Below are 24,952 nucleotides of genomic sequence, written 5' to 3'. Positions count from 1 at the left end.
CTACCTCATTAATAAGGTTGTCTTCCGAGCTAGTAACATTGCTTAAAGGCAGTCAAAGGTTATTTGAACATTGGTATCCGTCGGCATGCGACCTTCGCCGACCTCGAGAAGTGTTTGCGCGAAGAGTCGAGAATCCTAATCATTGAATAATTGGATCCTCACGTTAGTATTCGGCTTTAACCGCTCTACTTTAGCTCATAACGGCAAAGCCTTGTAGTATGTGTTTATCTCGTCTGCCGCGGAACCCCGTTTGATAAACGCAGCTATCATCGGGAATATACTCTAGGGCGGCGCAAATTCATGGACCAAGATGACTGTTGCTCGCTCCACGCCTTCAATGATTATTTGATACCGTCCGTCAGTCTCCGCGTCGTCGTCTCTCAAATAATGTATTACACCTGTAAAATTTGTGGCTGTTCTTTAAGTGATGGCAACAGTGATCTTATTTTGTTATGTACTTGGTTTTGCACTGCGAAAGTTGGAGAAATTAAGGCATAGCGACGATTTTGTACACCCCAAATGATAACATACATACGTTGTATTTTTTTCCCAGATTTAGGAAGTGTCGAGTTCCATCAATTTCTCCTGTAAATAATATTTTCAAGCGTTCCACAGACTCTTTTTAAAATAGGAGTGACTACTTTACCCCCAAATCAACACTTTCCCGCTTTTTCCTCATTCCATTTTAATGCCCCACAATGGTGACACACGTTCCACAGACTCTTTTAAAATAGGAATGTCTACTTTACCCCCAAATCAACACTTTCCCGATCTTTGCTCGTTTAGATACCTCCAAAAATTTCTGGTAAAGATTTGCCGACGCTCTGCTTGACTCTGAGCGACTGCGAGTGGTTGAGTACTTGACTCAGTAGCCAACCATGCTCCCGGTTTCGAAAAATTGCTCCATCAGTTGTTTGAGTGGACCGCTAAGTGCCCATACAATGTGCGTTTTCTTGACGCCGAAAAGCTGCTCTTCAGGTATCTCTGGTGCACTCTGAGAAGCTATGCGGATAGCATTTTCCTAACGACGACCATCAGCTTGTGCAGAAGTTTCTCTAGGTCTGAATTATGCCTGACGTACTGCTTGATCGTGGCTATGCTGTTCAGCATGATAAGTAGATTCTTGCTGTCTAGCAATTTTGATGGCTCGAGCTCTGTGAAAGATTTGATTTATGTTTGCAAATGATAATTAAGTACACAAAAAATGTCAAAAATATCATAGTCCGAGAAATGCATATGTATGAAATATTAATATATCGAAATATCTATAGGACTTGTACCTAAAATATTGCCACTACTAATAGTTCTATCTAAATCTAGTTGAAAGACAAAAAATACCTCAAGTAATTATATCCATAATAATTTTTCTATGTAACTTGTGTTCTGCAACAGCACGGCAAACACATTTCTTCTTCTTAATTGGCGTAGACACCGCTTACGCGATTATAGCCGAGTTAACAACAGCGCGCCAGTCGTTTCTTTTCGCTACGTGGCGCCAGTTGAATATTCCAAACGAAGCCAGGTCCTTCTCCACTTGGTCCTTCCAACGGAGTGGAGGTCTTCTTCTTCCTCTGCTGCCCGGCGGGTACTGCGTCGAATACTTTCAGAGCTGGAGTGTTTTCATCCATCCGGACAACATGACCTAGCCAGCGTAGCCGCTGCCTTTTAATTCGCTGAACTATGTCAATGTCGTCGTATATATCGTACAGCTTATCGTTCCATCGAATGCGGTATTCGCCGTGGCTAACGGGCAAAGGACCATAAATTTTTCGCAGAACTTTTCTCTCGAAAACTCGCAAGGTCGACTCATCCGTTGTTGACATCGTCCAAGACTCTGCACCATATAGCAGGACGGGAATTATGAGTGACTTATAGAGTTTGGTTTTTGTTTGTCGCGAGAGGACTTTGCTTCTCAATTGCCTACTCAGTCCGAAGTAACACCTGTTGGCAAGAGTTATTCTGCGTTGGATTTCTAGGCTGACATTGTTGGTGGTGTTTACGCTGGTTCCAAGATAGACGAAATTATCTACAACTTAAAAGTTATGACTGTCAACAGTGACGTGAGTGTCTCCTTGTCTGAAACCTCGTTTGGTATCGAACGGCTCGGAGAGGTCCTTCCCGATCCTGACGGAGCTTTTGGTGTTAGTCAACGTCAGTTTACACAGCCGTATGAGTTTTGCGGGAATACCAAATTCAGACATCGCGGCATAAAGGCAGCTCCTTTTCGTGCTGTCGAAAGCATCTTTGAAATGGACGAAGAGGTGGTGTGTGTCGATTCTCCTTTCATCGGTCTTTTCCAAGATTTGGCGCATGGTGAATATCTGGTCGGTTGTTGATTTTCCAGGTCTAAAGCCACACTGATAAGGTCCAATCAGTTTGTTGACGGTGGGCTTTAATCTTTCACACAATACGCTCGATAGAACCTTATATGCGATGTTGAGGAGGCTAATCCCACGGTAGTTGGCGCAGATTGTGGGGTCTCCTTTTTTAAGGATTGGGCATAGCACACTTAAATTCCAATCGTTGGGCATGCTTTCGTCCGACCATATTTTACAAAGAAGCTGATGCATGCTCCTTATCAGTTCTTCGCCGCCGTGTTTGAATAGCTCGGCCGACAATCTATTGGCCACCGCTGCATTGTTCTTCAGACGGGTAATTGCAATTTGAACTTTTTCATGGTCGAGCAATGGACCGTCTGCTCCATCGTCATCGATTGGGGAATCGGGCTCGGCTTCTCCTGGCGTTGTGCGTTCACTGCCATTCAGCAGGCTCGACAAGTGTTGCTTCCATAATTTAGGTATGCTCTGGGCATCGGTGACTTGATCACCTTTGGGGGTTCTGCAAGAGCTCCGGTCATGAAATCTTCTGTAAGCCGCCGCATTTGTTCGTAGAATTTTTGAGCATTACCCATGTCGGTCAGCTTATCAAGCTCTTCATGCTCACGCATTTCGGGCTCTTTTTCTGTCTGCAAGTGCGTCTCGCTTCCCTCTTCAACTCTCGGTTTCTATCCCATCCCGCACGTGTAGTGGTCGATCGTAACGTTGCGAGGTAGGCAGTCTGTTTTCTCTCAGCTGTTCTTTTGAACTTTCCGAAAACCAATTTTTTCGGTTGCAGCTGTACGTAAATAGTTTGAAATGCCGTCCCACAGTTCCCTTATACCGAGTTGTTGACGAGTGCTCTCAGAGAGAAGGAGGGCAAGTCGAGTAGAAAATCGTTCGGCTGTCTGTTGTGATTGCAGCTTCTCGACGTCAAACCTTTCTTTTGTTTGTTGACGTGCGCTTTTTGCTGCACAGAGGCGGATGCGAATCTTGGCTGCAACAAGATAGTGGTCCGAGTCCATGAAAGGACCACGGAGCGTACACACGTCTAGAACACTGGAGACGTGTCTTCCGTCTATCACAAAAAAATCGATCTGGTTGTTGGCTTTTCGATCCGGATACAGCCAAGTAGCTTGATATATTGTCGCACATGCTTTTGTCCAACCAAATTCTACAACTGAAACGTCCGCTCCATCTTCATCGATTATGGAATCGGATTCACCAATTCTTGGTGCTATGCTTTCAGTTCCGTTCAGCAGGCTGGAGAAGTTTTCTCTCCATAATTTTAGTATGTTCTGGACATCAATCACTAGTTCACCTTTCATTAAAAATATGCTCCTATCTTGAAACCTGTTATTCGCTGCATATTTTCGTAGAATTTTCGAGCATTACCTCTTTAGGCCAGCTTGTCAAGCTATTCGTACTCACGCATTTCGGCCTCTCTTTTTTTGTCTACAAATGCGTCTCGCTTCCTTCTTCAACTCTCGGTATCTATCTCTTCACAGGTTGCCATGAATAAATTACAAACCGGTGTCCTCAGTCCGCAAATGCGGCCACTAATAACCCATGACTTCTGAATGACGAAGTCAGGCTGTGACAACAAGCTTTTAATTCAGCCTGGTTTAACTACAAGCGTATTTAGATATCAAGAATAGTACACGTGTACGTTATGTTTTTAGGTGTGTTGAATTCGAAAAAGTTTAGATATCTAAAATTGAATGTAACATAGTATTATTTTTAATTGCTGCGTTACAGAACATATTTTTTTTTATTTAGAATACATTCATTAGTAGGTACTAAACACATTTATTTTTCCCAATGAGACCTATGGTACATTTTCGCTTGTACCTGTAGGAAGCATCTGGAAGGTTCTTCTGAAGCGTGAATCAGTAGTTATCCGTCATTGCAAAATTTCCATATCCTTTGGTCTCTTTTTCTATATCCTTAAATTTGACGAAATCATTCACCTAACACTCACTCACATCTCCATAATTTTCTGGAAAGTAGTCGAGGTGGGAATTACGAAAATGTACTTTTAGACTCATTAAGCAGCCCACAGTTTGAAATAGTTTTAACATTTCTTTTACGATTTATTTGTAGTTAGGGCCTTTGTTATTGAATAAAAATTTCTTTGTGACCCCTTTAAAAGAAATACGCCCTTACCTTTGATCATCCGTCATGGCTGTGATGAAATAAGAATAAGCCATAAGCTGTCGAATATCTGGTGCAACGAAAACACATTCCTTCAGCTTTGCCTATTAGAAGCAATTTTCATTCCTTGAAAGTGACTTTACATGTAAAGTAATTTATCACTCCCAGCTTTGTGTGAAGCGGTGGTGAAAGAACTTTATGAGAAGGCACCAAAGTTTAATCTAGGACATCATTTTCACCAAATTTCAGCTCCTTTGGAGGCCAACAATTTGGTCCAGTGAAAAGTAATTTGTGTCGGTAAATCCCGATTGTGGTCCAATTAACTTACAATAATTTTCTTTAAATGTACGGAATGACCGACAAGAATTGAAATACACAAGCCGCCATTATGAAGAAGAACTGTTTTAAAGCTTATTTTTGAAAAATCTATGAGAATCCGCCCCTGTGCTGGATCGTATAAGATCTTAAGCGAATAGATTATTCCTTTAATATTGGTTCAATAAACCAACTTGTCTTCTTGGGCAAGTAGAAAGCGATCTGGTTCTCGTGTTATCTAAATAAGGAGGAATACTTCTTCTTCTTAATTGGCGTAGACACCGCTTACGCGATTATAGCCGAGTTAACAACAGCGCGCCAGTCGTTTCTTCTTTTCGCTACGTGGCGCCAGTTGAATATTCCAAACGAAGCCAGGTCCTTCTCCACTTGGTCCTTCCAACGGAGTGGAGGTCTTCCTCTTCCTCTGCTTCCCCCGGCAGGTACTGCGTCGAATACTTTCAGAGCTGGAGTGTTTTCGTCCATCCGGACAACATGACCTAGCCAGCCTAGCCGCTGTCTTTTAATTCGCTGAACTATGTCGATGTCGTCGTATATCTCGTACAGCTCAACGTTCCATCGAATGCGGTATTCGCCGTGGCTAACGCGCAAAGGACCATAAGTCTTTCGCAGAACTTTTCTCTCGAAAACTCGCAAAACTCGCAAGGTCGACTCATCCGTTGTTGACATCGTCCAAGACTCTGCACCATATAGCAGGACGGAAATTATGAGTGACTTATAGAGTTTGGTTTTTGTTTGTCGAGAGAGGACTTTGCTTCTCAATTGCCTACTCAGTCCGAAGTAACACCTGTTGGCAAGATTTATTCTGCGTTGGATTTCTAGGCTGACATTGTTGGTGGTGTTTACGCTGGTTCTAAGATAGACGAAATTATCTACAACTTAAAAGTTATGACTGTCAACAGTGACGTGAGTGCCAAGTCGCGAGCGCGACGACTGTTTGTTTGATGACAGGAGATATTTCGTCTTGCCCTCGTTCACTGCCAAACCCATTTTCTGTGCTTCCTTGTTCAGTTTGAAGAAAGCAGAACTAACGGCGCGGGTGTTGAGGCCGATGATATCAATATCACCGGCATACGCCAGCAGCTGTACACTCTTATAGAAGATGGTACCTTCTCTATTTAGTTCTGCAGTCACCGACTAAACCTCGTACTGAGCAGTTGAGTTAGCGTCTTTCTCTGAGTTTATAGCTATTCATATAGCTCTCTTTTGGTGTTCTTTTTTTTCCACTACGGTCTGCTTATTTCAGTAACGCGATTAATACTTATTTTAAGTGAGAAACATAATCCAGTACTTATATCAGTGTGTTATAACTTTTCCACTATGCCCCCGGCGGGCTTCCAGTTCGGGGACAACAGGTTTGCTGCGCTGGCCCAAGGTCCCCAACCAAAACGTAAAAAATCGTATCAAAAACTGCAAGATGCTTTTCCTGACTTACCGCCAATAAAAAGTGAAGATCCAAAGTATATTGTGATTAAATCCGACGAGAATTCTACACCCCTTTCGAAGGTTTCTTGTTTTCGTGTTTACAATGCCTTACTTACCGTGAGCAAAGATATAAACGAAATTAGTGAATTACGCGACGGCAGCCTATTACTGCTAGTGAAAAATAAGCAAGTAGCAGAAAAGTTTATAAAAACGAAATGTCTTTTCAACATTGGCGCTGTTAGCGCTAGCTATCATCAACATCTTAATTGTAACAAAGGCACCATTTATGCACCGTTTTTAAACGATGTGCCTGAAAGCGAAATAATAGAAGGACTCAGTTCTTACGAAGTCTCCGCGGTTTATAAGTTCACTCGCAAAGTTGAAGGTGTTATAAAGCCTACTGGTGTTATGCTAATATCATTCAACAGTTATTCTCTTCCAAACAAAATAAACATCGCATGGAGGATGACCTCTGTGCGACCATACGTGCCTAATCCAATGCGCTGCAAGTCATGCCAAAAATTGGGTCATACGCAAAAACATTGTAAGGGTTCCCCAACATGCGAAACTTGCAATTTCCCTTCTCCACACGATAATGACTGCATCCGAGTCATGTGTGCGAATTGTTCTGGCGAGCATCGTTCTTCGGACTATAAGTGTCCAAAGTATATGCAAACCAAAGAAATTTTAAAAATAAAGACACTAGAAAAGTGCAGTATGCACGAAGCCCTTAAAAAGTATAGAGAAAATACTTCCTCCCTTCCCTCACTGCTAGCTTTTCACATGTGCTTCAACCTACAAAAAGAGGTATCCTCTGTATCCAACACACCAACAAAAATTTCAGCCATCAACAATATCACAAAATCTAAAAATAATCATAGAATTGCCGACAATGACTTGCCTAGTACATCAAAACAAAACGCAGAGGTCACCTCTGCTCCCAACTCATCAACAAACTCTTTAACTAGAAAAAATCACTCATCAAACGCCAACAACAAACATTCTTCCATCAACAAGCCTGCATCGATCAGTTCAGACTACAACAACGTCTCACATTCAGCTAAAAATATCAGCGACAACTGTACCCAACAAGCCTCTTTCTTAAATCCCAAACTTTTCAGTCCAACAACAGCCTCTCTCATTTCCAACTTAAACAACTCCTTAAACTCGCTTAATAAATATACTGACTTCAACAACACTGCTACCAACACTACCGTGCAGTCTAATCCACCTAATCACGAAAATCTCTTTCCAACAACAAGCAATTCCAACGATAATAAATACTCTACTCAACATACTGAACAAATAGAAATTGACTCTGAATAAATACGCTTAGCCTTTACTCTCTTTTGAACTAGTACTCAATTGGTGACACTCAGCTTCAACTGACTGCTCATACGAGTTGATATTCTAGCTCTCTTCTGTTTCCTTTTCTTTTTTTCCTACATAGATCTTATGATTCCATTATTGCAATGGAATTTAAACGGCTACACTAATAATTACAATGAGCTTCAATTATTAATACAAGATCATTCCCCAGCTATTATACTCTTAAATGAAACTCACATCTCTTTCAACTTGTCTGCTTTTACTCCTAAGCAGTACATTGGCATGTTTCACAATCTTCCACATATTAGCACAGGTAAAAGAGGTATTGCGATTCTCATGAGAAGAGATATTCCACACAAAATTAATGCCATTCAATCCATCGAAATTATCTTAGTTAAAAAAATAACCATTATCTGCACCTATATTGCACCAGATGAACATTTTACCAGTACAGACATCCTGCAATTAATCAACCAAGCTTCTACTCCTTTAATTTTCGCTGGTGATTTTAATGCATGGAGTCCACTATGGGGCTCTCCAATAGCCAACAAGAGGGGCAAATGCATTGAAGATGCTTTACTTTCCTCTAACTTAATATGTTTGAATAACGGATCCGCGACACACTTTTCCACTCACTCCACTTTTTCCCATGTAGACCTTACAATGTGCACCGACACACTTACCACAGAGTGCGAATGGAGTATACTCGATCACCTGCATGGAAGCGATCACTTCCCCATTGTACTAAAATTGCACCTAGGTTCAACAACTAAAAACCACAAATTAATTAAGGTATTCAAAACTGATTACGCTGATTGGGAGAAGTTTCAGACACATTGCGAGATAAATGGCAATAACACCCCAATATCTGACAACCCTAACCAAGAAAGTGCGAGGTTAACAAAAATTATCCGTTCAGCAGCGAATGTTAGCATTCCTCATACAAAGCCAACAGCAAGTTCAAAGAGTGTTCCTTGGTGGAATAAAGAAATCGCTGAATTGCGGGCAAAAAAACAGACAGCTTGGTATGAATACAAACGCGCTCGATCACTAGTCAACTTAATATCTTTCAGGAAAGCCAATGCTCTTTTCCGTCGTTCCGCGAAACAGGCAAAGCGTAAATGTTTTCAGGATTTCACAAGCAAAATAAATCCTTCGTCTAGTCCTAAGTTAATATGGAACGCTTTAAAAAAACTTTCTGGAGTGCCTAGAAATCTAACCATTCAATGCGTAAAGGGGCCAACAGGTTTGGTAACCAATCCATCCGATATTTCCGAGTTATTTGCAAACCACTATTCTGAAACAAGCTCAGATATTTCATTCAGCACACAGTTTCAAACCTCTAAAACCACCACACTGTCCGACACTTCCTACTCTGTCTCCCCTCTCTCTTTTTCTGCTAAACAAATAGAAACCAGCATTTCACTGTCTGAATTCGAGTTCGTTGCATCTACCGTTAAGGGTAAGTCCCCGGGGCAAGATAAAATTTCTTATCCAATTATCAGACATATGCCAAAATGCCTCAAGCTCCGATTGGTAAAGCTTTATAACAAAATTTTCAATACTGGTGTCTACCCCCAATTTTGGAAAACGTCCTGTGTCATACCAATACTTAAACCACACAAATCCTCCGATGAACTTGCTAACTATAGGCCGATTTCCCTCCTTCCATGTATGGGCAAAATTTTGGAAAAAATCGTGGCTAACCGCTTGATGTGGTATGCTCAGCGAAACAAGTTCATATCACCGAATCAAGTCGCCTACAAAAAAGGTCAAGGCACGTTAGATGCTTTAATCCAACTAGACTACTTCATTACTAACGCTTTGTCCAGCAAAAACCACGTGTCCGTACTATCTCTGGACTTTCACAGAGCTTTCGACAAAATTGGAGCCCATATTATTATTCGACAACTAAGAAAATGGAAAATAGGCCAGAATATGATTCGTTTTATTACTAATTTCTCACAAACAGAAAACTCAAAGTCAACGTAAATGGTTTTCTTTCTTCAACACTCCCGCTTTCTAATAGTACGCCGCAAGGCTCACCTCTTTCAGCCCTCCTTTTTATCATTGCTTTCGATGATATTAGTAGGATGATAAAAAATTACAAAGGAGTTGAGCACCAGATCTATGCTGACGGATGTCCTAATCTACACAAAAGTCTCTGACGTTAATTTAGCTCAATCCTTATTGACTAATATACTCTCCAGAATTGAGACTTGGTCACTGGATTCTGGTGCTTCACTTTCCTTAGACAAAACACGTATCCTTCATGTATGTAGGAAGCAAAATTGCAACGGTATTTCACTAACCCACAACCAAACTAACATCGAATGTAAAACACAGCTGAAAATACTAGGATTAATTTTTGACTCTAATTATAATTTTAATGCTCACTGTAAATATGTCAGAAACTCGTTAATGTCACGATTAAATATTGTTAAATATCTCTCGTCTAAGCATTCATTTATTCATCCGAACACACTAGTCAATGTTGTCAGAGCCTTGCTAACTTCAAAAATAGATTATGGGCTCCCCATCTATGGCAATTGCTCCAAAAGCAGTATCAACCTTTTAAATGCACCTTACCATTGCGCAATACGGCGAAGTATCCGGGCCTTTCCAACCTCGCCAATAAAAACGATAATGGCTGAATCTGGTTTACCAACTATTCAAAATAAAATTATAGATTCTTCGCTTCAAATTCTTGCGAAAACGGCTGAGAACACCAACCCATTACTTAATACAACTATCACGCATGCCACGAAAAAAAGAAAAATTCCAAGAATACAATCGGCTATTTCGAGATGCTTAAGTTTCGCTGCAGAAAATAATATTTTACGTAACGCAACACGCAAATTCACCACTCGACATCCTCCCTGTCTGATCAATGATAAAATACTACAGAATAAGCTTATGTTTTTGTCCAAGCAAAACACACCAAACGAAGTCTTTCAACAAACCTTTGCTGAACTGGAATCTAATTACACAAATAATGGCTGGAAGTTATTGTTTACGGATGGCTCCAAGTCCACCGATTCCACTTCGTTAGCAGTTGTCACTGCCACAGGAGAAATTATTTGCAATTGGCTTCTTCCCTCAACGGCCTCTGTATTTACAGCTGAAGGATCTGCTATCCTTCATGCAGTTAATTACGCAAAAAAGACTAAAGGAAAGTTCCTCATCTGTACAGACAGCAAATCGTGTATGTCTGCAATAACGTCTCCTTCCAATCGCAATCCTATAATAGAAGTTATCAGAGACTCGGTCATTGGTGCCCCTCAGAAAATCCAAGTAATGTGGATCCCTGGCCATGCTGGTATTACAGGCAACCACTTTGCAGACCTCGCTGCGAAAAATGTAGCCAGGACTCCTGCCTTAACATACTACGTCTCATCCAAGCAAGACATTCTTAACCTTATTAAGCACAAAAGGCATCAAAAAAACGCAAGCGAATGGAAAACATTTAAACATCACTACGCGGTCATAAACCCAGCCAGAAATCGTATAATCTACTCGTCAGCAGTTCCAACTAGCGTAATGAAGACATATACTCGATTAAGGATTGGACACACTATCATAACACAAGCCCACTTACTATCGGGTAAAAGCCCATCCATTTGCCCCCTTTGCGAGGACACCGCTACTATCAAACACTTACTCACGCTCTGTCCGATGCTTTACCCAACACCCCACAACTCTCGCAACATTGATCTCATAAAACTACTAAGTGAACCTTCAGAAAAAAACGTGATGATTGTATATAGATTCTTAAAAACCAACGATTTGTTAAAATATATTTAAGCAAATCACATCTTTACTAACCCTTAGCAATTAGAATTTTTCACCTAGTTATAATTACAAGACGGCTGAAGGCCTCGTAGCCAGTGCTGCGTTTATGTATTTATATAATAAAACTCTTTTTGTTATATGAGTTATTATAAATAAATAAATAAAATATTTAGTTCTGCGGCTCGAACTATTTTGTCCAGAAGCAGGTTGAAGAAGTCGCACGATAGGGAGTCGCCTTGTCTGAAACCTCGTTTGGTATCGAACGGCTCGGAGAGGTCCTTCCCGATCCTGACGGAGCTTTTGGTGTTAGTCAACGTCAGTTTACACAGCCGTATGAGTTTTGCGGGAATACCAAATTCAGAGGTGGTGTGTGTCGATTCTCCTTTCACCGGTCTTTTCCAAGATTTGGCGCATGGTGAATATCTGGTCGATTGTTGATTTTCCAGGTCTAAAGCCACACTGATAAGGTCCAATCAGTTTGTTGATGGTGGGCTTTATTCTTTCACACAATACGCTCGATTGAACCTTATATGCGATGTTGAGGAGGCTAATCCCACGGCAGTTGGCGCAGATTGTGGGGTCTCCTTTTTTATGGAGTGGGCTTAGCACACTTAAATTCCAATCGTTGGGCATGCTTTCGTCCGACCATATTTTACAAAGAAGCTGATGCATGCTCCTTATCAGTTCTTCGCCGCCGTGTTTGAATAGCTCGGCCGACAATCTATTGGCCCCCGCTGCATTGTTCTTCAGACGGGTAATTGCAATTTGAACTTTTTCATGGTCGAGCAATGGACCGTCTGCTCCATCGTCATCGATTGGGGAATCGGGCTCGGCTTCTCCTGGCGTTGTGCGTTCACTGCCATTCAGCAGGCTGGAAAAGTGTGATCTCCATAATTTAAGTATGCTCTGCGCATCGGTCACTAGATCACCTTTGGAGGGTTGTAGAAGAGTATGCTCCGGTCTTGAAACCTTCAGTTAGCCGTCGCATCGTTTCGTAGAATTTTCGAGCATTACCCCTGTCGACCAAATTATCCAGCTCTTCATACTCACGCATTTCGGTCTCTTTCTTCTTCTGTCTGCAAATGCGTCTCGCTTCCCTCTTCAACTCTCGGTATCTATCCCATCCCGCACGTGTAGTGGTCGATCGTAACGTTGCGAGGTAGGCAGCCTGTTTTCTCTCCGCTGCGACACGGCACTCCTCGTCGTACCAGCTGTTCTTTTGCACTTTCCGAAAACCAATGGTTTCGGTTGCAGCTGTACGTAAGGAGTTTGAAATGCCGTCCCACAGTTCCCTTATCCCGAATTGTTGACGAGTGCTCTCAGAGAGAAGGAGTGCAAGCCGAGTAGAAAATCGTTCGGCTGTCTGTTGTGATTGCAGCTTCTCGACGTTAAACCTTTCTTTTGTTTGTTGATGTGCGCTTTTTGCTGCACAGAGGCGGATGCGAATCTTGGCTGCAAAAAGATAGTGGTCCGAGTTTGCTGCTTTTGAGTTTTGATCTTAGTCACTAAGTAGCAGTAGTATTGGCACCTTACACCAAATGATTTAGCTGGCCCTGGTAAAACAATTTCGGACCGGTGTCATCTTCATCAGGTATAGCACCATCTACGTGAAAAATTTCTTTCAACGTAGAAGGGCTTTGGACACTGATACATCGGTCCCATAAGGAATGGGACCATAAAATAGTACGAGATAACTCGTAATTGTAACGCGCTACTTTCAACACCATCGAAGGGCGCACGTTCAGTTTATGTTTATTGTTTAAATTACACAGAACGTTCTTTATTTAGAAAATAATATACATACGTGTCTTACTTGACGTTAAGCTATTATCTTATTTTGTACGGAAGACTTAGCCAACTAAACATGTCTTAACTCTTTCTATATATTTAGAACTAGAGGCATTGTCAATTCATGGTTTTTTTCATTCACAATAATTAAATTTTTGCAGAAAAAAATATTTGGCAATAACAATGAACCTTATTTTGACAGATGAAAATGTAAACAGACCAAAACTACATCCTTAATATGTGGCTGTTATATAATCAATATATATAAAATAGTATATATTATATATTATATTTATAATTCAATAACGGTTGAACCGATTTGGCTGAAAATTGGTAGGGAGGTAGCTTAGAGCCTCTCTATTTTAAAGTCAATACAATTCATAAATACCATAATTATATATCAAATCATAAGCATATGTTTAAAATTCATGTAGGAACTTTTATTACTTCTAAACAAGAAATAAATAAGTAAAACAATAACAACACAGAGCTAACGCGGGAGAACACTAATTTTCGTATGCATGCATACGTAGTATATGGGTTATACTGATTGTTCCTCCTTAACCAAGGCAGTTTTTTTTAAGGACAAACCGGTCAGATATTTTTAATATCACAACAGAAAATTGCATTGACATTTTCGTCGTCAAGGCATCCCTGCTACTTTGCTAGACTCTGGGCGAAGGATGCAAACGTATTCATATCAAATCAAACACTAAGCTGTGCAATGTTTAAATCAAAGCGATGAAGTATTTGTGTACAGGTTCAAACTTGTCCTTCCTCGAAAATAATACAATTGCTGGTAATGTTTGAAAAGAACCGAAATAAGCAGTGCAATGGATCACAATTGGCTTAGGAATGCATATTATACCACGTGCATCTCAAAGGACTGATGCCATAACCTTGCCAGGATATCGTATCGAAAAGGACAAAAAAGGATATTATAATATTACACCTTAGTGCACCAATGGTGCTTGGCTAGACCCCATATATTTTGTATGAAAATATATGAACTTTGGTATGTTTCTATCACTTCGCACGGTTGATTTATCTGTTTTCATGTTCGTTATATGTCCAAATTGGTTTGTATGTTTATCTAGGTCAAATACTTTAGCCGCTAGAGCGTTTTAAAGGTTAAGAAAAATGTAATTTTTCTCAAAATGTTACATTTTCTGTGAATGCTATTGCCACGCCCCAGGTAGGGATAGAGGGGAGGTTGAGGGCTTTCCTGAAAGCCCCAGGGGTGAACTAACTCGCAAAAGGGTTTTGGTCCCCCCGGCCCCATACCCCCCAACTGTAGTGAAACAAAAAGGGGAGATGGTGAAAACACATTTTCGCCTATTGTCACGCTCTTTAAATTACCTAACCGGTGCAATTTATTTGACCCACCTAGGTCAAATACTTTAGCCGCTAGAGCGTTTTAAAAGGTTAAGAAAAAAATGTAATTTTTCTCAAAATTTTACATTTTTTGTGAACGCTATTGCCACGCCAAGCGTGAACAAGGCAGTCAATTTGATTTTAACCAAATCGAGAGTACATATATGAGCGTAAATACAACACGTATTTCCATACAAATGTATGTAAACACCACTTGGCCTAGCCAAGCACCATTGGTCTCGACTAAGTGTATCAGACCGTTAGTCTCGACCAGGGTTAAATAAATTTTATCTGAAAGTTTGTAACAAATGAGTAGTTTTACATTTAATATTATGAATGAGATAAATAAAGTGGATCATGCAATTTTTTATCATTTTTATACCCCCGTAACATGTTGCAACAAAGAGTTTTTTTCACCTAAACGTATTGATTGTATCACCTAAAACGAGTTATAAAGTTATATACTATATATACTTGTATATTAATGATCAGGATAGCGAAAAAAATTTAATTCCGAGTGATTGTCTGTTTGTCCGTCCCTCCGTTTTTCCACCCGTGCAAGCGATAATTTCAGTAGAAATAAGGAAATTGTGATGAAACTTGCTACATACACCCAAAGGAGTTTGGTATTGCAGAAAGACGTAATCGGACCACTGTCTCGCCCGTAAAACGTCCTCGCCATAAATTTTTAAGAGACGTGGTCACTCCTCTAAGTGGTTTAACGTATATATCTACCAAGCCGCTGCAGCTAAATCAATCAAACGTACAGAGAAATCCCTTTAGCACTTATTCATACACTGTAAAAACGGTTGAAATGAAAGCCACAAAGCAATTAAATTTAACAACCGAGTCGTTAAGGAAATGCGTTTAAGGAACAAACTAATTTCAACCAAAATTGGTTGTGAAGAATGACCAAAATGGAGGACAACCACACCTAATTCCCATATAACGAAGGTTATAGTGCCCTAGTGGAATTTCATCCTACGCCCAAACAATGTCGAAATCGGACTTACACCAAATATGTGCATCCCAATGCATGTATCTGTTTTGTTTTACCAAATATATCGGTCAGTCTGTAAGGTATCTGGTATCGAATTTCTGGGAGAATATATCTCTGGTGACAGTATTATTTGTTTAATATGAGGTTTTTAGGCTTAAATGTTGTTATGCTTGTGTTGGATACTGAAACAATTGGTATTTGTGGAAGGCTACAGCAGCCAGTCTATTTGTAAACGCAAATAACAACCTTAAAATTTTTGATAAAAATAATAAAATGAAATGTAAACAAATTAAAAACCGATGACGTTTATTGTGATTAAAAACGATTCTTTTTAGTAGAATTCAATTCATTTGAACATTCCTCCTGTAATTACTACATTTAGGTGCGTTATTCTTGATAAAAAATTAATTTATAAACAACACGTTTCGTATATTATTAATAAAATAGAATAAATGCTTTACTTAAGACCATTGTCCTCTCATTAATCATAATTCTGGTCTACTACTTACAATGAACAGCTCATTTTTAAAGTAAATTTTTCTAGCCATAATTTTCTATTCAGCGCCAGTCTGGGCCAAATTGCAAATAGTCACTTAAGAAAATTGGAAGTGATGCAAAACAAACTTTTAAAAATGATATTGAACCTCCCCTGGCACCACTATAGTTATCTTTAAATATATAGTATGTATGCATTTTTAATTTTAATTATTTTTTCTCTCCACATGGGTTTTATTCCTCAATTTGCCATTTAATTATATATTGTTATAATTAAGTTTATATCATAATTATCATTGTTATAACTACGTAGATAAGACAATTATGTCTACACTCATATTTTAACTTTTAGTCCACACCCCTTTTGTATACTTTAAATTATCAATATTTTTACTAACTATTAGTCGTAAGAACGCCGCGTTTAAACACAAATATTGCAATTATAAATATTGTATTTATTGCGTTTCTTTGTACAATGTAAAATGTGCTTCAATATTTTAGACCAACTTTTTAGAAACAACAATAACATCTTTTCATACTAAACGGAAAATAATATAAGAAAATAAATAAATATAATACCAAAATGCAGGCTATTAAATAAATATTAATGTCATTTCTCTTTTCGTACTTTTCTAATCCAAATCGATAATTTATGCTATCTAACTCGTCTGCGAGAGTATTAACAAGAAATATTTATACTTCGTATGTTTTTAACTTTGTAAATCCAAATGCTTTCTTAGTAGCTATTTGGCGCGAGATACCAACTGCAGGAAAATTCTTCTCCACATGATTTTTCTAAGGGATCGAGAGAGGACTTTACTTTCAATTGCCTACTCAGTCCGAAGCAGCACCTGTTAGCAAGAGTTATTCTGCGTTGGATTTCAAGGCTGATATTGTTGTTGGTGTTGATGCTGGTTCCAAGATAGACGAAATTATCTACGACTTCAAACTGCTTTATGATTGTCAACAGTGACGTGCGAGCCAAGTCGCAAATGCAATCTGCAGTTTGGAAAAAGCAGAACGAACGGCGTACGCCAGCAGCTATACACTCTGATATAGGATTGTACCTTCTCTATTTAACTCTGAAGCTCGTATTATTTTCTCCAGTAATAGATTGAAGAAGTCACACCATAGGGAGTCGCCTTGTCTGAAACCTCGTTTAGTACCGAACAGCTCGGAACCTCACCTTTTTGTGTGGCTCACTGCTGTATCTTTGCGGGGTTCCTGAGTTTAGACATAGGGCCATAAAAGCAGTTCCTTTCGTGTTTCATCTTTTGGTGTTTCAAGATTTGGCGCATGTTGAAAATCTGGCTGGTAATCAAGAAACACTGACAAGGAGCAATCAGTTTATTGACGGTGGATTTCAGTCTGTCACACACTACGCTCCATAAGACCTCATATGAGATATTAAGGAGGTTTATCCCACGGTCATTGTTCCCTTTTTGAGAATTATAGCACACTTAGATTCAAATCGTTGAGCATGTGTTCATCCGACCATATCTTGCGAAGAAGCTGATGCATGCACCTTGTCAGTTGTTCGGCGTCGTATTTAAATAGCTCGGCCGGTAATTGCTGTTCGAAGCTTATCATAGTCGAACAACGAAACATCTATTCCATCGTCACCGATTGAGGAATAAAAATTCGCCATTTCCAGATGTTCCACTTTCACTGCCGTTCAGCAGGAGAAGCATTCCTTCCATAACTTCAATATGCTGTGAACATCAGCCTCTAGATCATCTCTTTGTGTACTACAAGGGTATGCTCCGGTCTTGAAACCCTTTGTTAGTCGCCAGACCTTTTCGTCGACCCGCATACTCACGCATTTCGGTTTTTTTTTTGTCTGCATATACCTGTTGTGGTCGATCGTTACATTGCGAGGTTGGCTGTCTGCTTTCTCTCCACTGCGACATGACAGTCCTGATCGTACCAGCTGCTCTTTCGGTTGCATGAGAACCTTGAATTCCCTTATACCGAGTTGCTGATGAGTGTTCTCAGAGAGCAGAAGTGCAAGTCGAGTTGAAACCCGTTTAGCTGTCGATTGTGATTGTATCTTCTCGACGTTATACCTTCCCTGAGTTTGTGGACGGAACAGAGAGAGCGCGTATCTTCGCTACAACAAGGGCAATCACCTAGCATAAAATCACCAATGCAAACCGCGCAGTGTTGTAAGTATTTTTTGCATTTCCCAAAAAGCCGTTAATTTAAATTTTATAAAGCAAATAAACATTCTTTTAATAATAGTGGGTATGAAATCAATAACAAGAAATTTCTAGTATTTGCACATAAAACAGTAAAAACCCCCACTGTGCATAAATACTTTGTACACGGACCGAAGATTATTGACAATGCTATTTTGCTTATTGGCCAACTATTGGAGGAAGAAAAAGAAGCTCGTAATAAAGATTTTAGAAGATATCGTGAATTTCATTCAAGAAAGTGCGACTTCGAAGTCGCAGATAATTTCCTCTATCTTGGAACCAGTATTAATACCCACAATATTGTTAGCCTCGAAATTCAACGCAGAATAACTCTTGCTAACAGGTGAGGTGAGTTTTCGAGAGAAAGGTTCTGTAGAAGATTTATGGCCCTTTGGGCATTGGCAACGGCGAATACCGCAGTCGATGAAACGATGAGCTGTACGAGTTATACGACGACATTAACATAGTTCAGCGAATTAAGAGACAGCGACAACGATGGCTAGGCCATGTTGTACATATGGGAAGCAGAAGAAGAGGAAGACCTCCACTCGGTTGAAAATATCAGTTGGAGAAGGACCTGGCTACACGAGATATCTCGAATTGGCGCCACCTTGCGAAAAGAAGACGACTGACGCGCTGTTGTTAACTCGTCGTAAGTGATGTCTACGCCAATAAAGACGCGTAGCTCGCCTTCCCTTTGTTGTTGTGATAAATCTGCAGTGCTCGACATGTCGGATTTTTCTTTATGTTATTTTTAGTGTTGTTTTTTTAATAATTTTTAACTTGACGAAATACTTCCTAATTGACGTATCTGTCTTTTTCTTTCCCGTATTTGTAATAATACCAACGCTTAAGATTTGTTCGAAGGACCAAATATTTGGTTTCTAAAACCAAATGATGACGAACTACACAATTTTATCTTACTTTAGGAGGGAGACTAAGTTGATAGACACGTCATCTGGTGTGAAATGTTTCATATTATATTACATATATAATATTCTTTAAAAAAATCTAAATGTATTGCTGCACCCCGACTAAGTGGAGCCTTTTGGTACAAATATGTTCATTTTTGAACACTTGGTCTTATTTTTGCTTTTGTTTTCTTTATAATTACTATCATTTTCAAATATAATAATGTTGCCAGTACATTAGAATGCAAAGAACTTTTTTATGTATCTTATGACTAACGCCATCTTAATAGTGGAAATAGCAATATCGTAAAACAGCTGCAGAGAACGTTTATCATAGGGAAGGTTCACGGCGTGGAGAACGTAAAAATATTTTTGGCTAACTCGGTCGAGATGAGGGAGTTTCACCACTGCCGGCTCGGCAGGAGAAATTTTAACAGTTGCGCTTGAACAGAGTTGAGCATTGAATAAAAATTGTGCTCAGAATTGTATATTGCTGTTACAGACGTATGTTAGCTCTTTTGCTTATATTTTTATACGTTTATATGCAAACATGTGTATTCATATGAATTCTTTTTGTGCATATTTATAAATACAGGTGCAATTGAATACATTTGAATTAATTAACTTTTCCAAACCAATATTCATAGTTAATGTGAAAACAAGGCCTATTTTTTAATTATTTCTTGTATTTGATATATTCATGCTTATGTGTATACGTCTGACATAAAGTACATTAATGCAGGAGTACCACAGGGAAGCGTTCTTGGCCCTGTACTATACACCATCTTTACATCTGACATTCCAGAAACTGAAAATGTATTAATTGCTACTTATGCTGATGACACTGCTCTATTGTCGTCAAGCCAGTCGCCAATTGAAGCAACTAATTTAGTGCAAAAAGAATTGAACAAGATACAGACTTGGTTAGATTGCTGGAAAATGAAAGCAAACATGAGTAAATCCGTACACGTTTTATTTACATTAAGGCGAAGCGACTGCCCTCCTTTGCTTTTAAACGATTAACTTGGAAACAGCATATACTAGCCAAAAATAAACAATTAAAAATAAAGACCAAACAACTTTATTGGCTACTTGGGCATACATCGCAGTTATATCTTGAAAATAAATTACTATTATATAAATCTATACTAAAACCTATATGGACATACGGTGTGCAACTTTGGGGCACTGCTTGTAATTCAAATATTGAAATTCTACAAAGATACCAATCGAAAACTCTAAGACGCGCCTTAGTTCATAACAAATAAAGTCATTCATTCAGATCTGAATATACCTTTTGTTAAAGATGAAATTAAAAGATTTAGTTCAGCATATTTGCACAGGATAAGTTATCATGACAATCCTTTGGCAGTCATGTTATTAGATGATAGTAATGAAACTATTACACTTAAAAGACAACATGTTCTAGATCTCCCATTTAGGAATTAAGTAAACGTTTAATTATATATGTTACTACGATATTAAATGTATAATTAAAATTTTTATATAAACATTTGTATTTAGAACATATTGTTATATTGTATATTATTTTTGATCTCATGGGAGACCAAAAATATAAGTAAAATTATGGTTTTGTTATCAAATTTGCTTATTATTTACTAAAATAGATTGCAAATAAAATGTATTTAACAAAAAAAAAAAAAAAACATGTGTGTACTTCATTATATGTATGTATATAACAAACTATCATAATATATTAAAAAAGGTGCGTGGAGTCCCTACGCGCGGATGAAGTTATATTTCTTAGTGATATTCCAAGAAATGCATATCATTTTGTATGAAAGAAAACTAGAAAACTTAAATTCACATTTTATAAATTTATTATGCACATAAAATGAATAATAAAGCAAAGTCTAAACGAAGGAACTTTGACTAGAAAAGTAGTTCTGTCTCTTCGTTGCGGAAGAGAATATGCAGCGTAATCATCTCTTTTTTGTAATCCATCAACACGCGTTGAACGCCCAGCAGTTATCGGTGAATTGACGACCGTCAGTAGTTATAAATGCTCCCGCAGAGATTGATGGAACAGCAAACGTTGAATCTTTTTTTACGCGCTCTCTGATATTCCGCAGCTGTTTTCTTCTTCTTTGTTTGACTGCTAGCTATCATTTCCAATTTCTCCTTTTCCCCGCTCTGCTTTCTTTCGTGCTCGGTTTTCACGATAATATTGTGCTGTTTTCCCCTCCTCTTGAAACACCGGCTACACTGTCTTTTTCCGCTGTAAAATCAATTTAAAATCAAAACATTAAAATTTTTGCCAATCCAATTGATATTAGTTTCAAGGCACAAGTTTAATACACAAGGTGCATCTATTACGGACAATTGAAATATTCAAGAGAAACTTACCATCAAATAACCTGGAATCCGCTGTGTTATGCGTATTATCACTGTCATTTATTTTATCAACATTGATCGGAGGTCCAGCCAATTTGGCTGCCATATTGTCTTGTGAAGATCAGGTAGGTCGGAATTCGCCTCGCAATTTTAACATTTTTTACAATTCTCTCACATATTCTAACCGAAAATATGAAGAGACAGAAATATATGTATTTATAAAATGATTTCTTTGATATTCCATAGGATGGAAATATGTATGTAGAACTCTTTTATTTTTGATTTATTATTTTTCAAATTATTTAATGCTAATTTGATCTTATTTTATAATAACTCATTTTAAATATATAAAAGATTTACCTAAACATTATGATGATATTTTCACGATTCATATGCAATGTACGAATGTAAGCAATTTCGTTTTGCCGTCGGCATTTCAATTTCTCATGCTTCAATTTTTGCTTTCAACCAAGAAATCGCTTGTATGTATGTATGTATGTGCAATATATGCCTTTGCGTTTTGTCGTCGGCATTTCCATATTGACATGCAAAAGTAATTATGTATTTCATTGTTTCGTTTTGGCCCAATTTTGTATATTAAGACAAGTGTCAAAATCAAATATATCATATATTCATATGTAAACATGTTTTAAACTTTACATAAAATTGAAGTGTCAATAATTGCGCCAATTTTCATAAAGTTGGAAATTTTGCAGGAATCTATATTATATATTCATATGTACACATGTTTTAAACTTTACATAAAATTGAAGTGTCAATAATTGCGCCAATTGGAAATTTTGCGCGAATAAGACGTGTGCGGGTTAAGTCGTGAATTTTACTTATATTAATTAATTTGAAAGTGCCGAAAAATGCGAAACGAAATTTCAATAAATTTAAGTAAATTTAAATGTATTTTCATTTATATTTAATTGTCAATAAATTTTTTAAAAATTATTTGCCCTAGTTGTCCATTTTTTATTTTCTCACACATTTCAGCCGATTTTTGTATAGAAATTTGACCGACGCAGAAGCAAAATGCGAAACAATCATACTTACATATATTATGTCGTTTGCACATTTGTCTGTATGTTTGCGAAAGCAAATGTTCTACAAAAGCATATTTCTATACTTAAACAAAATTATTAGAACCATCGTGTGCGCGTTCAGAAATTGAAATCATATTTTCATCACTTATCAATATACTTATTACATGTGCGCGCATTGACTTGCATGTTCATACATTCATATATACTTATATGTACATATATTTGCATACATTGCCAAACAAATAACGCACAAGCATACAAACTTACATATGCGTACACATATGAATATGTCACCAACAAAAAATTGATCTTCACAAGACAATATGCAGCCAAATTGGCGAAGAACAAATTTAGTACATTTTACAACAAAAACGATTTCACTCATGAACGCAGGCGCAAATTCCACAATCGATCTCGCTTCATTCATAAAAACAGAGGCCGTAACATCTCCCCGAGCATGCCTTTGCCAACAAGTCCTCTTTTCGCGACGATGGCAAAAGCCAAAAATCATAAATTGCACAACTTTCTGGTGCTTCTCGCAAAAATCTGCGTCGATATGTATTCACGATCATACGTATACATACATACACATTTACGCATGTTTGTAGGCGAAGCTGCTACAGCGGCAAGGGGTGACAATCGGCGGCCATTACTTTACTTATGCCATAGAAATTCTATTGCTACGAATGTGGAAATGACAACGAAATAATGCAAATATGCATATTTCTAAAGGTCATTAATTTCTTTGAAGAAATTAAAGGAATGAATGATCCTGAGAAGTATAGTCTTAACTTTTCAACGGCCAACGCAGAGCATTTCAACCAAAAGGAATTTATTCATTAAAACCACCACTCAGAAGTCGTTTTATCCGTTGTAAGCGAACGATTTTCGAAGAAACATCATTTCTAATATGCCACAAGACAAAATTAGAAATGAACTTCTTAAACCTCACGCTGTCAGATAAAACGATATACCTCGTCATCGCGGGTCGATTTCCAAAAAATGTAAATGAAGACCAACTACAGAAATGATCCTGTAAAGTATAGCCTTAATTTTCCTATGGCCAACGCAGAGCATTTCAACCAAAAGATACGCAAAATAGTTGAGAATTCGCAGAAATGAAAGACAAACGAAAGAAAAAGAAGCATAACTTCAATAATGCACAAGCATACAAACATACATATGCGCACACATGTGAATATGTCACCAACCAAAAATTGAAACATTGTTCTACAAAAACAACAACAGCATAAGCATTGCAACATTGTGTTGTTGGTAGAAAAGCCGAGCTGTGCCGAAAGAAATGAACAAACGATCGCCGATTGTCACCGCTTCGCTTGCTGCTCGAACATCTTCGCAGACAAGGTTGCGTTAGATTCACATGTATTATGACCATATGTGTTTATGTTAGCTTTCACGAATTCAAATCATATTGTCACATATCAATAATAACATGTGCGCGCTGCTCATATGTACATACATAAATATGTGCACATGACATTGGCACATAAATAATGCATGCACTAACATTTTTTTTTTTGGTTTCAGATGGGGAATCTTCAAAGATATCGTCATTTTTCCGGACGATATGAACGATTCGTATACCAATCTGGACTTACGACACAGTACGCCTACGTACTAAACCCTAAACTCCGTCGTATTTGCTTGTATTTGGCCCACGGAACCGCCGTTAGGCATTACATCGTGGGACCAAGCTTAGCCATTCGGCTTTTCATTCACACATTTTCGGTCTGATTCCGATTAATCCTTCTGTTTTCGCTGCGTTGCCACTCTTTCTTTCTTAACTCTTGCATAGCTATAGCTGCCCACGCTCTCATTCTATCCCACACCACCTTCGATTCGATCATGTAAGGCACTATGATCTCCGGAGTCACGCGATCGTTTATCACATTCTCTATTTCTAGTCTTTCTTTTTCATATTGTGGGCAGGAAAAGAATATATGTAATGCATTTTCATTGCTGTTGCTGCAGTAGGAGCAGTTTGTTCCGTAGTCATGTCCGTATTTGTATAGATATTCTCTATAACATCCGTTATGTCTGGTGGCATGAGGCCTGATATAACTCCAGCCGCCTGATGTGATACAGTGCGGAGGGCACATGCAACTCTGATTGCATTCAGTCGTACTATTGATTTCGCCTTTTCTGCGTATGTTTTCTGCTGTAGCGCTATCCCCCATATGGGTGCAGCATACATAAGTATAGACTGACTCACTTTGGCCAAGAGGACTCGTCTATTCTGACTTGGTCCACCAATGTTGGCCATTATCCTCGTTAGCGCCGCCGTCACCCTAGATGCTTTTTCACAAGCTTTATCTATATGCGTCTTGTAACTTAACCTCGAGTCTATCATCACTCCTAGATATCTCAGAGATTGCTGTGTGGTAATGGTATATCCGTCAATATTGAGTGTAGC

The 24,952-nt window shown here is 38.6% G+C and overlaps 1 protein-coding gene and 1 pseudogene across 3 annotated transcripts in view; one reads left to right on the top strand and one right to left on the bottom strand.

Annotated features, from left to right (window-relative positions):
* Nucleotides 1–24,952, top strand: part of LOC120780499 (calcium/calmodulin-dependent protein kinase kinase 2) — a 284,681-nt gene that overhangs the window by 120,283 nt on the left and 139,446 nt on the right. The gene's annotated exons all lie outside the window — the stretch shown is intronic.
* LOC120781022 lies at nucleotides 23,366–23,568 on the bottom strand (annotated as a pseudogene).

This window comes from Bactrocera tryoni, unplaced genomic scaffold, assembly GCF_016617805.1.
Source record: "Bactrocera tryoni isolate S06 unplaced genomic scaffold, CSIRO_BtryS06_freeze2 scaffold_25, whole genome shotgun sequence".
Taxonomy (NCBI): domain Eukaryota; kingdom Metazoa; phylum Arthropoda; class Insecta; order Diptera; family Tephritidae; genus Bactrocera; species Bactrocera tryoni.
Note: the sequence above shows the minus strand (reverse complement) of the source record. Positions and strands in the feature narration are given on the sequence as shown.